The sequence below is a fragment of the Panthera uncia genome, unplaced genomic scaffold, assembly GCF_023721935.1.
Source record: "Panthera uncia isolate 11264 unplaced genomic scaffold, Puncia_PCG_1.0 HiC_scaffold_424, whole genome shotgun sequence".
NCBI classification, from domain to species: domain Eukaryota; kingdom Metazoa; phylum Chordata; class Mammalia; order Carnivora; family Felidae; genus Panthera; species Panthera uncia.
Genome location: NW_026059566.1, coordinates 29,835 through 46,416, shown reverse-complemented (window position 1 = coordinate 46,416; position 16,582 = coordinate 29,835). Strand labels below are relative to the sequence as shown.

At 46.9% G+C, this 16,582-nt stretch overlaps 1 long non-coding RNA gene across 1 annotated transcript in view; it reads left to right on the top strand.

Annotated features, from left to right (window-relative positions):
* Positions 1 to 509: 509 nt before the first annotated feature.
* The window catches only part of LOC125918072 (uncharacterized), a 39,929-nt gene continuing 23,856 nt past the window's right edge, over positions 510 to 16,582 (top strand). Inside the window, exon 1 of the long non-coding RNA XR_007456371.1 lies at positions 510 to 1,915. This is a non-coding gene — a long non-coding RNA (uncharacterized LOC125918072). The remainder of the gene's footprint in view (positions 1,916 to 16,582) is intronic.

Sequence of the window (16,582 nt, the reverse complement as noted above, 5' to 3'; positions counted from 1 at the left end):
GCCCTGAAAGTGAAGATCCTGGCAACATCTCCGTTATCTGGTATTCATCGAAACCATTACTGTGTCAGAGAAGAAACACACAAAACGTCTGGACCCATCACCTGGGCATAAAGGAGACTCTGTCCTTTACAGACCTTCATTGTAATTTTACTGCCCCCCCCCCCAAAGATACCGTTCCCTGCCAATATAACCACAGTAACATAACGTACAGTAACACATTTGTCAGCCTGACCACGAGGGAATAGCTGCACATGGGTGGCACTCTTTGCAGAGCAAAGCCTCAAAGAGTTAAAGATGTTTGCAAATACTGTAGCGTGTGTGGTGTGGACGATGCTGCAAAAGGGGGAGGTGGGGTGGGGGAGCAGAGCAGGTAGAGAGCAAGCTTTGCTGCGCGCTCGCGCTCCTGGCATGGTGGCCCAGTGTGGCGCGCTCACCTGTTTCGCCACCCTGGCCCCGGGAATGTCTGTTACAGTTGCTTTGCGCCGAGATTAGCTGCTCTTTGCATTTCCTTGTAGCTGTGGATGTGGTTTCTGTAGTGATGGGACCGAGTGCGGAGATCTATTGGCTGCTGGCTTTGTAAATTTCATTCAGTTTGGTCCAATAGCAGAGGGGGATCGGGGAGACATCGGGAGCTCTCGCTTCAATCTCCCTTTTCCTTGCAGACCCGTCTGTGTCTCTCAGCACAGAGCTCTTATTCAGACCTCGCCGTGCCCTTCCTGCTCCCACTGTCTTGCTTTCTCTTCCTGACTATTTTAGGGCACAAACAACGAATTTCCTCCAAGCGGCCGGCCTCGGTGGTCCCCGCATTCCTTTGGATGAGCACATCTAGTTGGGATTTGGACAAAGCCCAGGCTCCTGGACTCGCACACAGCCTCCTGAATCCTACCCGCGGTCAGGATTCCCTAGAAAAATCTGGATGTGTGAAAAAGAACACTCAGAGCCGATGCAGATTTTTCCACGGCTAAAGGTAGGTGCCGTTTTCAGATGTGTCTCTGGGTTATTTGTTTATTTGCAAAGCCTTTGAAACATTTGGACCTGTGTGTGCTTCCCCAGCAAAAGAGGATGCTAAGCCTCCTGGAAAACACTCGAGCTGCGTTCCCCTCTGACATTTTTTTTTTATTATTATTATTGTATTTTATTTTGAGAATTCGGACAGGACTTTCTGCCATCTGCCGCTCCATTTCCTTATAGGTGTGGGTGGGACTGGGGACATGTATGTGCGGCGTGTCCTGTGCAAGCTTCATGCACATTTCCACAGAAACATTTGCTTTTTTTTTTTTCCCTGTTGACTTAAAAAAAAAAATTGGGACCACCGTGGTTTGAACGAATTTTGCTGCAATCAGCTATTTGAACGGCGCTGGGGCCGTGTGTGATGTGTTTACAAAGTAGCGTTGTCTTACATACAAATAAACACAAGAGTGTGGCGAGGACAGGAGGGGAAAAAAATATATCTGCAGTAGAGGCTGAGCAGGAGCAAAGCGTCAGCTCCCTGCAAACCGGGACCGGAGATGAAGACAGGAATACTTCTGGAGACTGAGCAACCGCGAGCTTTTTTTTTTTTTTTTTTTCCTCCTTCTTTAAGGAAACTGTCAGCTACCACCCCCCTGGGGTGCTTTTTTTGGGTTAACCAGAGAGAAAAAAGGAAAACAGGCTTGGCTGGGGTTGCATTAAACGGGTTTTTTTGTTGTTGTTGCTTTTGGTTTTTTTTTTTTTTCCTCCTTCCTCTCTGCTGGTCTCGTAGAACATGACGGCTGTTGTGATGCACGAAATAACGCACGTGATTGATTAGGACCTGGCTGGGCTTTGCTGGGGAGCGACCCGGGCGCGCCGGAGACCCCGGCTGGACACTCCAATGACGGTAGCTTCGAGCTGTTTCTGCAAAGCTGGGGAGCGGGCTCCGTGCCCCCCTTCTCCCGTGCGTGTGGGTAGGGGGGAGGCGAGCGGCGGAAAGCGGGGGGGGGGGGGGGGGTTGCTGCTTCGGGAGCCTCTGGGTCTGGCCTGGACCTTTCCGGGGGCCACTGAGCGGACGCCCGGGCACCAGCCCCGCGCTGCCCGCTGGTCTGCAGGACCACAAAAGTTGGTGGCTGCGGGGACGGGCGCCGGGCGCCCCAGCCCGGGTCTCAGGGGACGCAGACCCCAGTCGGTTCCCGGGAGCAGAGCCCGCGGGACGCACGGCCGACCGGTGCCCCGGTCTGGGGTGGGGGCAGGGGTCTGGGGAGTCGATGGGGATCTGTGCAGCACCCCGATAGCCTCGGGCAACCTGGCGAGGAACCCCCATCTCAACGCTCTCGGCCGTCCCGCGCTGCGAATTCCCTCCCGGCCCCCGCTTTCGCGGCCCATTGGTGCCCCCCGCTCACCCCCAACCCCGCGCGGCTCGGCCTGGCCACCCCCACCCCCCGTCCCGCCCCAGTGGGCCAAGCAGGTCGTGGAGATCCGGCCACCAGCTGCTGGAGGCGGAGGCTGGGGGGGGGGGGGGAAGCACCACAGGGGGGTGGCCCCCCGGAGCGAGCCGCTGAACTTGAGTCCCGCCCCCTCCCCAAGGCCTCCGCGGCGCCCCCAGCCTGCGCCTGCACCCGCGTGGCCCGACCTGCGGAAGTGCGGGCGGGGGGTGGGGAGCGGGGGGAGGTGTCGCTCGGCCGCAGACCCTGCGGGGGCTCGGGAGTGGGGGGCGGTGGTGGCTGCGCGCGGAGGGCCCGAGGTCCCCGCCCCCGCTCCCGACCCCCGGGCCGTCCCCTCCCCCCTCCCTGCCGCGGCTCCCGCGGCCCCCGGTGGCGGCGGCGGCGGGGGGTGGCGCGCAAGCCGGGAGTCCAGGGCGCGGGTGTCTGTGCGTGCGGGGAGCGGGGCCCCGTGCGGCGCGCAGCCCTGGGCCCGGGCGCACCATTCCGCCGCCTGCTCGCCGCCAGACGCGGCGCCCTTTCTGCCCGGGGCGGGGGCGCGCCGAGCCCCGCACCCCTCCCCCCAGGCCCGCGGGGCCCACCTGGCAGCGCGCGTCCCGCCTGGAGGGCGCGGGGCGAGGACGTCCTCCGCAGCTCTCCCGCCCCTTCCCCAGCGCCTTGCTTTTTTCAATTTATTTATTTTTTTAAATTTTGGCTGACTGCTTCTTCTGAACCGACCGGCAGGTGCGGGCCTCTTTCTACTTATTTTCCGAGGCACTGGGCTGCTGTTGAGGGGCTGGCGAGGGGAGGGGGCGCAGCAGGCAAGCGCCGGGGACCCGGGGGCGGCGGGGGCCGCGTGCGTCCAGGTTGCAGCTCCGGCCTGCGCCGGGTGAGCGCGCGGACTGGATTAACCCCCCTGCGCCGGCGAGTTTGGGCCCGAGCGAGCACCGCGGATCCCCATGTCTCATTTGCACCCAACTTAAGAAATTTGGGGTGAGGGCTGCCGGGTGGGGGGCTGTTGAACCCAGCAGGTGCTGTTCTTGCCAGCGCAATCCACAAGGTGGTGGTATGGATTCTTCTTTTCATTGGATTTGATTTTTTTTTTTTTCCGCTTCTTATTTGGTCAGTTGATGGGGGGGGGGGGGGGGGTGGGACGGTTTTCTGTGCTCATATCTTATGCTTTTTGAAAGGATCCAGCGCTGGCCAGGCGTCGACATCAAGGGCGCGTTGCATTAACAGTTTCCTGGGGAGAGGTGGGGCGAGCGAGGTCCCTGCCCAGAGTCAGCACTTTACCAGAATTTGAGGGGACGCCGGGAAGGGGGAAAAAAAAGGCAACCAAAAAGCAGAAAAAAGCAAAGAAAAAGTTTAGGGAAACCTACTTAGGGTGGTGCAGAATTTGCAGCTGGTGTGGGCGTCCTGACAGCATCCGAGTGCCCGCTGAAGACCTTTGTGGGTAGGTAGTATTCCTCAGCCAGACATTAAAGGACCAGGCTATACAGAAAGGTCTGACTTCCCGTCAGAACAAAGCAACATCAGCCGCTGACAGAGCTCCCCGGTTGGAAGGGAGAGGCTTACCGGTTTCCTAGAGGGTGGCTGAGCCCAGAGAAACGAGCACACTGCACAGAAATCTGCACTTTCCCGGGGGCGGTGGGGAGCCTGGAGAGAGACTGCGTGCCTTTCGTCTGTGCACAGAGGTGAACAGCGATTGTGAAAACCTCAGCATAGACTTCCCTAGGTAGATGGGGCGTAGGAGGGTCGCGGAATTGGCACATGGTTCCATGCGTCCCTTATTTCCAGAAAAAAAAAATTTTTTTTTTCGTTTTCTTTTGGTATCTGTCCCCCTATCGAGAAGGTAACAATTTCATCGAGGGCTCTGCAACTGTATATTTTTCAGATTGGACTTTCAGTATGGTATTCCCCAAGGAAATGCAGTATATCTGTGGCTCGTGTGTATGCCGTATCTGTGTGTCTGTGGCAGTTTGAAAGAGAATCATCTTTGACATGTAAGAAAATAATCAGGGCCAATTGTAGCAGGGGAAAGATTACTTCATCAGTTTTAAATCACAGAATTCAAATGAGATGACGGTTTTCTTTGGAAAATCAGGATGATTTGGAGCAGGAATTTAACGTTAATGGCTGTGCTTTGATGCTATTTCTAGGCTCTGTTGACATATTTTTGGGGGGTAAAGGAATTGTTGCTTTCCTTTGTGTTTTTTCTTTTCTTTTTCTTAAAGAAATAACGTTGAATGTACATTTGGCCTTAAATCCAGTGGTCCGGCTAATTTTTAACCGAAATCTAAGAATAGAAAAGATACTTGGTAAGTGACTGATGGCTACCTCAGGTGAATAATGCAGGTATACAGCTGTTAGTAGATTTGCATAGATTTGCAACTGCTTGAAGTTGAGGATTGTCTAAAGTTCCTTTTGTTTTGCTTTGCTTTGTTTTGTTTTTGGTACGGAATGTAGACTGGTCAGTGCACGGGGGTTTTTTCTTTATTTCTGAACTTAGCCTTTTCATTCGGTTTCCTTTGTAGTAATTTGTGGAAAGCTTCTGGTCTCTGCACAAAGATAGCGTGCTTACTGACTAAGCCTGTTACATTGGTTTCAGAATGTGCAAGCCACTGTTTCAGAACTCTTTAGAATATAATACAGGGCCCTTATGCCCAGACCACAAAAAAAAAAAAAAAAAAAAAAAAAAAAAAGAAAAAGAAAAAGGAAAAAAAAGCCTAGAGATGGTTCTCTGAAAAGTAAACATTCAGGTGCATGGGGTCTGGCCGCTATTTAAGGTGCCATCATTTTAATTGGTACAACATATTTTAAACATCGAGTTCACGGTCGAGTATTGTCAATGATGCAACTTGTTGATGGGATTTATTTTATTCAAATGAAGTTTCATCATGAAAATATTTTAAGACCCTAAACCCTCACTCTGCAGATAGACTTATCTGGTTAAAACATGCTGAAATTCCCCACATGGTGAAAGCTGATTTTACGATGCTGATTTCACGTGTAAAGAACAGATTTTTTTGTGGTATATAAACCAGTCTGTGTTCTTTCTATGATGTTTTCTGCCTTATGAATGTGTATTACATTCCCAAATGAGAAAACTATGTTCGGGGGTTAGTTTAAATCAGTTGCCTGTTTGTTTTTTGTTGTTGGTTTCTTTTTCTCCTGTGAGAAGAGACGTTGTGTTCTACTTAATCATGTTAAACAATAATAATTACGTTAAGACAGACCGTGCCTCGTATGTAGTAACAACTGACTTCTTAAACATGTCAGCTCCCAGTTTCAAATCGAATGTCCAGCTTTTGCCCAGTCAAGGAGAGAAACTGCAAATCTCCCAAGTTGAAGGCCATGCACTTCGAGGCAATTAGGTCATCTGTTGTGTGCAGTGACCATTCATGGGCCACTCACTCAATGAATATTTTCCAGTTTTGTCATTTTTCTCCAAACAACCTACATTTGGCCGCTCAAAGCCTCCACTGTTCTTTGCTTCGCGGATGGCAGGATGGGAAACCCTTCGTCATTTTTCTTGGGCAGGACAGAATAGCACAGAGGAGCATAGGGAAAAACAAGAGGGACTGCCTACGAGCTTGCCATTTTGCCCTTTACGGCCTTTAGACAAACATGTAGGAGAAGCTTTTCTGCCTGCAGTGGTGCTGCTCCACAAACAAGCCAAAAAAGGACTGAGTCAAAGCTCATAAGTCACGTGAATGGAAGGTTGTTCGCCCAGAATAGCCAGTCCAGTTGGGCCTCTCAGCACACTTGAGACACCGAGTGTTGAGTGCACCTGTCCCAGGTGTGCATGGACCTCAGTGAGCTCTACCTGCCTGTGCAAATTGCCCAGTTTCCAGAATGCTGCTCTTTTTTGTTCTTAAACCAACCTCCTTCCTCCCAGAAGCGGTACCTAAAGCAAAACAAAGCCAGGCCCCAGCAAACATAAAGTCCATAGTAAGATGAGGTACTGAACTGATTCCACAGGGGAGAAGAGTAATCTGTGTATAATTGGGGGAGGAAACAAGGAAGCATAAAGCCACTAAAGCCTCACTGGAATAAATCTCCAGGAGACAAATCTTTATTCAGAGTAGTGTCAATGAAAGGCCATGTGCTTTCACAGCTGTTTGGAAATAATCCAGGGTTTTGTTTGGGTGGCTTTCTTTAAAATGCATGTTATGTAAAGAGTGGTTTGCCACAGTCACAGAGTGCAGTGTTGGGATCACAACTGGACCTTTCTTGGTCGTGCGTGTTAATATTGGTGAGCACTCTGGTTTCCAGAGGCTAATCCCTGAGGGATGATGAGACCCTGGGTCTTGAAGTTATGTTGCAGGTGTATTTTCCATCATATTTTATTGTGGTCTGTCCTGTTAGGAAGCTCCTAAGTGTACCTCGCAGTATTGCTGACTCTGGGTAAAAGGTTGTCCTAGCGCCTCTCTAGAACTTTCTCGTCTTGCTCACCTGAAACAATATACCCGCTGGTTCCTAACGCCCATTTCCCCCTTTACGCAGCCCCTGGCAAGCCATCACACTCTTTGCGTCTTCGAATTTGACTGTGTTAGATACCTGTGGGCATCTCCTCCTCTTGGCGCAATTTACGATTTTGTTTCTGGCTAGTTGTGCTTTTTCCGCGTGGGAGGAATGGAGGAGACAGAGAACACGCGTTGGTGGGAGGGGCAGAGAGAGAGAGAGAGGGAGACCGAAGATTCCAAGCGGGCTCAGCTGTGACAGCAGTGAGCCTGATGGGAGGCTCGAGCTCACAAACTGTGAGATCATGACCTGAGCCAAAGGCAGATGCTCAACAGACTGAGCCACCCAGGTGCCCCCAAAAGTGCACTTTCTAAGAGTATTGAACTTTCCCTGCTTGCTTTCTACAATAAAAAGAAAAGACTTGCTTAGTTTGAAGTTGCATTTCTTGGTAAAGTTTTGAATCCTTTAAAAAAGAAGCAAGGTGGGGAGCCTGGGTGGCTCAGTCGGTTGACCTTCCAGCTCTTGATTTCCACTCAGGTCATGGTCCCAGGGTTGTGAGATCGAGCCCCACATCGGGCTCTGTGCTGAGTGTGGAGCCTGCTTGGGATTCTGTCTCCCTCTGCTCTCTGAAACAAAATAAAAATAAAAGAGAACCAAGGTTAATGAAACCGAATGGCAGTGATAGGATGCGGCCCTGTACGTGGATGGTTAGTTTTGCAAAGTGTGGAAGAGGTCTCTTGCTCTGTTCTCATAGCCCTGATGGGATTTGCTCTCCGTGTCGTTTTCGTTGTTTCATATTTCAACGTCACCCGTGTTTGGTTCACAGTTGGGGCAGGGACACATATCCCATTACATGGATGGGATGGTCTGCAGCATTGATCTGTGCTCTCAGAAAGAGTGCTGTGGGTTGTAGACACCACAATGTGACATCATGTGCCTTTATTGTTTTCAAATGTTTCCTACCCAAGTAGAGCTATGAATGCACTAGGTGGCAAAACGTAGAAACATGCACATTTTTTAAACCCATGTCTCATTGTTCACTGCGTTTCTAAGTCAGTGAGACCTGCCTTCGTGGTCTAAAGGTAAGGACCGCAGCGTGTGTGTTTCTGTATACAGACATGCTCCGATGCACGGTCCTAACCAGGACCTATTTCTTGCACACAGTGTTTTTCTCGGCCAGTGCGACACATTAGATCAGCACACGAAACAACATACCAGGAGGCAATATGTGATCTTGTCCCATTTTCCGTGCCTTCTCTGCATCACTCACCGAGGGTTAGTCATATTAAAATAGTCATCATGTGAATTATGTGCAAAGTAGCGCTTGTAAGTCCTGGTCATTTGAAAATGAAGGCACTCGTCCGTAATCAGCTGGATTTCTTCAAGTTTTGTCTTATAACTAAAATAATATTCTCTTTAAAAAATTTTTAATGTTTATTATTTTTGAGAGAGAGAGAGAGACAGAGCATGAGTGGGGGAGGGGCAGAGAGAGAGGGAGACACAGAATCCAAAGCAGGCTCCAGGTTCCGAACTGTCAGCACAGAGCCCGACGTGGGGCTCGAACCCACCAACTGTGAGATTGTGACCTGAGCCAAAGTTGGATGCTTAACCGACTGAGCCACCCAGGCGCCCCTTGAGTAATATTTTGTAACACTGTATCAATGACCCGTGTCAATGGTGAAAAAATCTATATGATATAGGTGTGACAAAATGGCACCCCTCAGGGACACTGGTGTCGTAGGTTGTTGCACACTGGGCTGGAGAAGTTGACAGTTGTTTCAAGGACCAGCCCGGACACTCACTTGAAAAGGCTAAACCCATACCCCTATTATCTGCCTCCTAGGATCTCGCACACCTTTCTTTGCTGCCATAAGGGCTCTGCTCAGAGACTGTTGCCATTGAAACCTTGTGGCTCAGTTGAACGCGCGTTGTATCAGCATAGTAGAGAGACCCAGCGTTTCCCTTAGTAAACACGGAGAAGCTCGAAGCCACAACGGTTGTGAAACTGATCTTAGTCTCTTTCTGGTCTCGGCTCCCTCCTTGGCACTCTCCTGCCACATGGCGTGTTCACTCACAGTGCACCTACCGGGAAGCCCCGACAAATCCCCACCGACATCCGCAGCAGGGGTGAATGAGTGCGGGAGCCAGGGTTTGTCCTGGCTTCTCACTACACCACCCTGCACGCGTTCTTGTAAAATAGGATTACGCTACTTTACGAGACAGCAAACACACTGAAGTCCCCGACACATCAGGACACTTACGGACACAACATAACTACGATCTGTTTCTTACATAGAATAGTTTTTTTTTTTTAAGTTTATTCATTTATTTTGAGAGAGAGAGAGAGAGAGAGAGAGAGAGAGTGAGCGAGCAGGGGAGGGGCAGAGAAAAGGAGAGACAGAGAATCCCAACCAGATTCCGCCCTGTCAGCATAGAGACCAACGCGGGACTCAAACCCATGAACCGTGAGATCACAACCTGAGCTGAAATCAAGAGTCAGACGCTTAACTGACTGCACCACCCAGGTGCATAAAATAGTTGTATTGGCAAATTGTATGTAGAAACTGTCCAGCGTTTAACTAGCCAAACTTCATTTAAATATATATAATTACTAGTATATGATTGTATATGTACTAGTTATGATTGTACTCTAGAGAAATGAAGTTGGCATTCTTGTGTTTCCATTTCAATATAGATTTATAAATGTATATACAGTCATCTAATTGTACTTAGACGCTATCCATTTATATAATTATATTTATATACGATTTATGTAATTGACGAAATCCTCTAAATTTGTTGTAATTCATTGAAAAGCTTTTATATACTTAACTTTTTCAGATCTATAAATATATACAATTATGTGTTTTATGATTTTATATAAACACATAGCCTACGTGATAAGTTAATCTATGAACATTTCGTGTAAACATATACTACGAGTATCGATCTAGGCAAATATGCAGTCATGTGTTTTGCAGAACAATGAGTCGTAAATGGTAAGTAGCTTTCCAGGCTGGCCCATGGTATCTGCATTTAACGGTCCACAGAAACTATAGCTTCACGATGAATTACTGTTGATGTGCTGGCTAGCATATTGCAGTGCTCACAGGAATGTAATTAATTGGTACTTAGTGTGCTTTTGTGAACCATTTGGGACCTCTTATGTCAGTGGGAACATGTGGCAACCCGTGTATCTTTCCTGCCTGGATACAGGCAATGTCTGCTCCCACCAGGAGAGACTGAGAGCACCTGAAAGTAATGTAACGTTAGGTGTCGACTGTACTCAAAATGAGAACAAAAAATACCGTAAAAAAAACCGAGACTCTCTCCGAGGTTGTGTGGAGGTCAGCAGGAAAGAGCGCCAGGGCACGTCGGTGACCGTCATGGGCAAGGACAGCCTCTGTGTATCCCTGTCCCCACTGTGGGATAGGTTCTCTTGACCTGGTCTCTTGCCTGGCCTTGCTCACGATGAAAAATCAATACGGGAGGCTCGGGAATGGGGGAAGTCTTTACGCTGGCAGGAAAGAAATGGAGTGACTAAGGGATTTTCGTGGTTTTCTGGAAACTGGCTTCTCCCTGCCGCAGACGTTTGGTCTTGTTTTGGTTGACCTATTTCGTTGAGCACGTCCTATGTGCCAGTTACAGGCGTGGGCGTAAGTCAGTGCCGGTAGCGAAGAGATGAATTTGGGAATATATGTTCGCTCAAAAACCCGTGTGTGGGTGCTCACAGTAAAGTTATGAAGGGCTTTGGTTCATGGATGTATATCACCTCTCCCATTTTCTGGTGTTATTATGGGTCCCTTCCTCCCTGGCTTTCTTCTGTTTGGGTGAGTGAGGAGAACTCACTTGTCTTTAAAGGGCTGAGGGAATAATAAAGGTAACCAGATACGAAGAATGCATCCAATCATCAGAAAAGAGTAGCAAATGTTAGTGGCAAAGAATTCTATGACAATTTGATAGAATTCTTCACATGCTATATGTGTGTGGCTTTTCATCTTGAGCAATATATAATATGTTGGAGAGAAATATGTATATAATATATATTTAGAAATTATATATATTTTAGAAAGAAATATATAGAATATATATTTTTAGAGGGAAATGTATAATGTATATTTTAGAGAGAAATATATATATATGTATTTTAGGGAGAAATGTAACATATATTAGAAATCTATATCATCCTGAGCAACATATAATCTATATGTTATATATATTAGAAATGTATATTTATAATATATATTCAGAGATATATAGTAAATATATATTTAGACAAATAAATATATTATATATATGTATATATTTTTTTTTTTTAAGAGAAAGAGCACGAGCGGGGGAGAAGGGCAAACAAAGAGACAGAGAATCCCAACACAGGGCTCAAACCCATGACCCTGGGATCATGACTTGAGCTGAAATCAAGAGTCAGATGCTCAACCGACTGAGCCACCCTGGCTCCCCTTGGCTGGTTATAGTTTTAAAAGCTGTCAAACCTGTGTTTATAAAACACTGATTTATATTTTACTACAGTCTATGAGTAATACATACATACAACAGATTACGTTGACTCAACCAAGAATTGAGTGCTCCTGAGATATTTTCTGTCGTCTCAGATGGTTGTGTTGATGCATGGTCATTGAACTGCCCTTGTTGATCCCAGCCAATTCCTTATGGTCCTTATAAAAGTCAATTGGCGATAGTTAGGTATTTTGCGTTCCGAAGGCAAGAAAAATACCTTGAATCCTCATGTACTTGAGTCTCATAGATTTAAAAGAATCACAGATAATTGTGTCATATTCTACCACCCTTCATATAATCTATTTTTTTCTACCATGTTAGATCTTTGAACTTCATGAACCAGCCTTGAAAACAGACAACATCAGTCATGGGCAAGCTGGCCTTGCTTGTAGATTACATAGTCCCAGAGAAAGATTTTTTTTTTGTGGTGATTGTTTTCAAAACACATGCAAACATCATAGCAATGGGTGTGGGAAGAGCTCCCAGTCAGGGATCCTCGGTTAAGGAGGATCCCAGATCAACTAATTTCGGAGAACCTCACGTGTCGTAGCCCACACCTGACTTTGACCCTGGAGACCAGCACATCTGAGGACTTGAGAACCCTCACGCTAGTAGATTCAGGGACGTGCCAGATGATTTGAGATTCTTTGTAATGAGTTCCACCCAAATTACATAACTGCAATCACAGAACTCTATCGAGTATCCTTTCATTATATTTTATTGGCAGAGCACAAAGAAAAACAAAGGCAATCTAAAGTTCCTGGAGACTGTTTAAATTGCCAGGGTCATCTGGAGAAATGAACTTGGTATTCTTTTTCCCCTCCGTTATATTTATTTATTCAGTATCTGTTGAAGGCTAACAAGTAGGAAGATAAAGAAGACTGTGTTGTTTGTTTTTTGTTTATTATCCATATGACAAGGCCATTTTGTACCTCGTTAGAAGTAAAAAAAAAAGTGTGTGTGGGGTGGGTGGAAATAGTAAAACATGAGCCACAGTCTTATGATGAAGGACACAGAAGTTTTATATCCAAATCTCCCTTCTAGTGTGTGTGTGTGTGTGTGTGTGTGTGTGTGTGTGTATGTGTGTATGTGCGCGCATGTGTGTTTAATCTCTCACATCCTGTGTTCAGTGTTCAGGAAAATAGTAGCTTAATGGAGTGCTCATAAGTCTTTCTCACGTAGTTAATAGCAAAATCACCAGGGCCATAGAGCTTAAATATTAGCAATTTGGTTCCGTTTATAATTTCCAGACAAGGACGGTGTACTGCCACACTTCAGCTACTTTAACAGGACAAAGTCCTGGAGTTATACAAACAGGTGAATTTGTTCCATACAGGATGGGGAGGTGACCCGGAGCTTTGGCGAAAAGAAGGCTGCCTGGCCTAGGGCATTTCTGGGAGACACCTGTGTCCCAGTCGTAAGCCATCAGGCTGGATCTCTGTGCTGCAGAAGCATCAGTGTGCATATGCGTGTTGTCAACCCCGCACGTGCCGAGCTCCTGGTGTGGGAAGAGCTGGGATAGCTTAGGTTGCAGTACAGAGAATTATTTGGAATTGATGTCATGAGAGAGTCAGAATCACTGAATAGTCGACATTTGGAAAACTAAAAAAAAATACAAATGCAAAAAAACGTAGCCCCATAAGGCCAAAATGTTACTTTGGATTCATCTTTGTCTTATTAGCACAGAGAGTTCAGGATGAACAGCAGAAATGTACCCCAGGAGCCGAGGCAGGACCGTGAAGCAGACCCAGAGAGAAAATTTACGATACACGCAAGCGAAGTCATAGTTAAATGGGCAGAGTTGGGGAGTACGGTAGACCCCCGCCCCCCAGCCTCATCCCTGGTTTCCCTTCCTGTGGGGTCAGTTACCCGCCGTCTCTTACGTGGTCGCGTTGGTGCACCTGCTGACCTGGTGTCAGAAGGTCCGTACCTCGTGCCTCACGGGGTCACAACACTGGCAATCTTCACCTCACCTCATCCGCGGGCATATTGTCTTCTCCCCTCATCGCAACACGGAGGGTGAGTCCAGAACAGTAAGATGTTCTGAGAGAGACGGGGCGGCAGGGTGGCTCAGTCGGTTAAGCGTCCGACTTCGGCTCAGGTCATGATCTCATGGTGGGTTCTGTGTCTCCCTCTCTCTGCCCCTCCCCCTCAAAATAAATATTTAAAAAAGGAGAGATTTTTGAGAGGCAGTCACATAACTTTGATTACAGTATATTATTAGAATTGTTCTGTTGTATTCTGAGTTATCGTTACTCTCTTCTGCGCCTGTTCATCAATTTACCCCGGCGTATGTAGGGTTCACTACCATTTGTGGTTTCAAGCATCTGCTGGGTGGGTTCGCGAAGCATCTCCCCAACAGAACAGGGGGGACCCCTGTCTCAAGCCGGGGCTCTAGAAGGGGAGAGCAGAAAGTGGAGAAACCTGAATTAGTTAAAGCGGAAAACACAGCCACGTGGAAAGCCGAGGGAGGCGGGGGAATCGTAGACGGTTCAAAACAGCGGCATCAACTGAACTATAAAGCCGTAAAGCCGGAAGGTAGTCACAGTTTGTCATGTGGGAAAAATACTGTCTCAACCAAACACTTTGACAGTTTAGGTCCTTAGTGGAAACAAAACGGTAGCATATTATGAGGACAAACTAGTTGGGACGTTGCTTCACTTAAAGTTTGCGTGAAGGTCTTTTCATGATGATTCCGTCTGCCGACAGCTTCTCAGGTCATGTCCGCCAGGTTATGTGATAATTGTATTGATTGAAAGTCTCCTTGAATGACTGACAAGAAGCAGATACTCGAATTTATCAAATTGGCATTAAGTGCCATCAATAAGCATATGCATCAGCTTCAAAACACAATGAATCCAGTCACATCCAAATTAACAAGAGACTGTTTAGTTTTATGAATGTACAACATATGTACTGATATTTTATATATATATATGATATATAACATATTCCATGTTGGTTTTATATATATAAAAATATATAATGACATGCGTATTTTGTAATATACAACTTACATGTATGCTGATATTTTATATATATGAAATACATAGTTTGTACATATAAAACATATATAAAATAAAAATTATGGAAAATGATAGCATTCATATGTAAATACACAAATATATATCAGCATATATATAATTTATATGTATCGCTATACTTTAAGCATATAAATTATGTAAATATATACGCATATATTTTTACATATGTATACATAATTTACTTTCTATTGGGAAACCTATCTTTCTGAAGTTGTTTTAGTATATGTGCTGACAAAGTGAGCATTTTGTGAAGATTTGTATTCAATTTTTTAAAAAGCTTATTTATTTTTGAGAGAAAGACACAGTGCCAGCAGGGGAGGAGCAGAGAGAGGGAGACACAGAATCCGAAGCAGGCTCCAGGCTCCCAGCTGTCAGCACAGAGCCCCACGCGGGGCTCGAACCCACAAACTGTGAGATCACGAGCTGAGCTCAAGTCGGATGCTCAACTGACTGAGCCACCCAGGTGCCCCTGCATTTTATTAAAAAAAATTTTTTTTTAAATGTTTTTCACTTTTGAGAGAGCATGAGTGTGGGAGGGGCAGAGAGAGAGGAAGACACAGAATCCAAAGCAGGCTCCAGGCTCTGAGCTGTCAACACAGAGCCCCATGCGGGGCTGGAACCCACCAACAATGCGATCATGACCTGAGCCAAAGTCGGACAGTTAACCAACTGAGCCGCCCAGGCGCCCCCATGGAGGTTTTGAAAAGACAGAAAGTAGTGTGCACTCCATAATACCATAACCGAGTTAGTAAAAAATTCAGATGTGCCGTTTATATCGACAAAATTGGATTGTTACAATTCTGTCGCGCTCCATCTTTCCAAGATACGGGTTTCCCTTGTCTGTGTTTTGGGGTTTCCCTGGTCTGTGTTTTGCACGTAGCGTAAGGATGAGATGCCTAGAAAGGCAACCAGGAACCCCCCCAGCAGATCACACCTGTTCCCAGTGGTGGTCTTAGCAAGTGGCCACCTGTGGTGGGTGAGTCAGGGGCTCTCACCTGAGATGCTCACCTGGGCAGGTCAGATTGCAACATGCACCTCCCCTTCCTCCTCTCCTCCTCCTCTGCTCTGATATCCTTTCAGACCTGCTGGAGTTTGCAAGGACTGTTGTCCTCTCTTCAAATTAAGAACAGTGTTCAAGTAGACACTCTGTAAGTTTTTTGGCTATTTCGGTTTGTTTTCTCCGTTTTTTGGTGTGGGGGACAGCATGCAATGACTCGAGAAACCTGTACGTTCTTATCCACTTTTAATCCGGGGAAAATAACAATGTGCTTACACGACTATTAAATTGCCTGTATCAAATACAAGGTATACTTTGTCGGGATATCCATGATAAAAGGAGAAAGTCATTTAGAGCCACCGTTTTTGTTCAGACTTGAAAGAAGCTGAGCAAACGTGGGCATTCCCTTATTGACATGGGTAGAAACGGAGTCACAAGGAGCTTCTGGGATTGATCCAGACTGCACACAGCTGGTCAGTACTTTAAAAAAAATTTTTTTAACGTTTATTTATTTTTGAGACAGAGAGAGACAGAGCATGAACGGGGGAGGGTCAGAGAGAGAGGGAGACACAGAATCTGAAACAGGCTCCAGGCTCTGAGCGGTCAGCACAGAGCCCGACGCGGGGCTCAAACTCACGGACCGCGAGATCATGACCTGAGCCGAAGTCAGACGCTTAACTGACTGAGCCACCCAGGCGCCCCCCCTTTTTTTTTTTTAATTTTTTTAACCGGTCAGTACTTTTAAACACTTGTTACCAAATGAAGGTGAACTAGGTGAAGCTTTGGGCCTTGGTATATTTCTGTTTACAGACTCATCATAGGGGTTCACAGAACAAAGCACCCGATGTCCAATGACCGTGTTCCAGCCCATTTTTCTTATCTGTGCAGCAGAAATTTAACAGGGTAAATTCTGTTGATGACAGGTGTCAGGGGAGGAAGCAGCAGAAGTAAAAAAAAAAAAAAAAAATCTCTAAAATGGGAAGCAACACTTGTTAATGTGGAGACAACCTTTTACCGTCACCCAAGTTTAGAGATAAGCAGAGGGTCCTAGGGGCAGAAAGAGCTGGACGCCATTTCTTGTGGGGAACGCGGAGGTCTTCAGCTGTGTTGCAGTCCTAGGGGCTGGGGTCCCCGTGTCTTGTCACACTGAGGGCTTTGCATGACCTCTGTACGTTCCCCAACCC